The sequence below is a fragment of the Priapulus caudatus genome, unplaced genomic scaffold (assembly GCF_000485595.1).
Source record: "Priapulus caudatus unplaced genomic scaffold, Priapulus_caudatus-5.0.1 Scaffold1844, whole genome shotgun sequence".
Taxonomy (NCBI): Eukaryota; Metazoa; Priapulida; class Priapulimorpha; order Priapulimorphida; family Priapulidae; genus Priapulus; species Priapulus caudatus.
Window position 1 is genome coordinate 14428 of NW_014578905.1, and position 1587 is coordinate 16014.

Below are 1587 nucleotides of genomic sequence, written 5' to 3' on the forward strand. Positions count from 1 at the left end.
GCGTAATGTGGCTATTTATAGAAACCCGCGTAATGTGGCTATTTATAGAAACCCGCGTAATGTAACGCTATTTCTGTCGTCTTTGGATGCTTGGATGCAATCGCGACTCGAGGGAAGCCCACCGAGCGAATGCATCTGCCGGAACATAATGGTCTTCTAATTACCGACGCTGCGTTAACGACAGCTAATTACATGCTTGCGTGTTAGCAGCCGTGCACCGCGGGAATGTGGAACGGCAGGGGGAGGAGCGTGTGTGGGGGGAGAGGGAGCGGGTGGATGAAGGATGCGGGGTGGGGGGGAACGCTCAGGTTTCCATCTCTGTTACGTCCTTCCTCTTTTCCTCTTTCTTCTTTTCCTCTTTTCCTCTTTCTCTCTTACTTTTTTCCTCTTTCGACTAGCATTTTGTCTGGCGTTGCGGCAGGAGGTGGGCGGAGTTGAGGGCAAGGTGGATATATGAGGGAGTGGGTGTGGGTGGGCATGGGAATTAAGATGAGAGGGTATCTGGTTTTGGGTTCTGAATGTAGCAGCATGTTGTATTATATGTGTGTTGCGGATGCGCTCGTGTCGATGCGGTATTTTAATCTAATCCTAGTCGTAATCTAGATCGTTAGCTAGCGATGACGTCACCGACGTTGTCACTGTCGGCCTGGCGATCACCAAAGATGCGTCGTTCGTTACCGTGGAAACCGCGATCGTGTCGCGTTTGTCGCCGGCGCGCGTTGTTCAACGATTCCGGGACCAGAACCGTAGATCTAGAATTTTGAGAATATCGCACTAAGAACATCACACGCGTAGTTCTTATATAATGTTCACCGCTCCACATTGTCGATATTGTACACGATATCCTAATACCTCGAGAATATAGCAAGCGTATTCATGAACCTTATGTATTCAAGGGGCCCGTGTGTCGGAAACAAAATTAATCTTGGCATTAGTTTCAACATGAGCTTCTATACACCTCAGTCCTCTGCACGGACCTGTACATGTACACTGTGCGTGAGAAACTCGTTAACTTCACCACGTTTCTGTCGGCGATCTACGAGAAAAAGTTAATGTGAAGACAAATTTTGTTTTCGACCCACGGGACCCAAGGTTGTCAAGGTGACCTCTATGTGTGTATGTTTAATTGCAGGTGCGGGTGACGTGGGGGTTATCCTGCGGATGTGTATGGAGCATAAACTATAGGTCGAATCACATCGTCACTGTAGAGTGTCGGCAGTCGTCGTTTCCGATCAATTACCTGTTTAATTAACGTAGTTAAAGACCATCACTAAATAGATTCATCTCACTACTGTATAGATGTGTTTTAGGTAACCTTTCCTACTACTACTACTACAACATACTACATACTACATACTACTACCACCACTACTACTAGGTCTTTTGTAGCCACTACGTGTGACACATCATGATGTATCGTGTGCCGTATTGCCAGTCGGTCATTAACTACGGCGATGCGCTGATGGACGCTTGGTATTGGATTGTGCAATGTCGGGTTTTGCCAGCTGCGGGGATGTCCCTGCCATGATCGTGTTTGGTCATATCAAGAGCTAATTGCTCTTGTCATATATATATATATATATATAT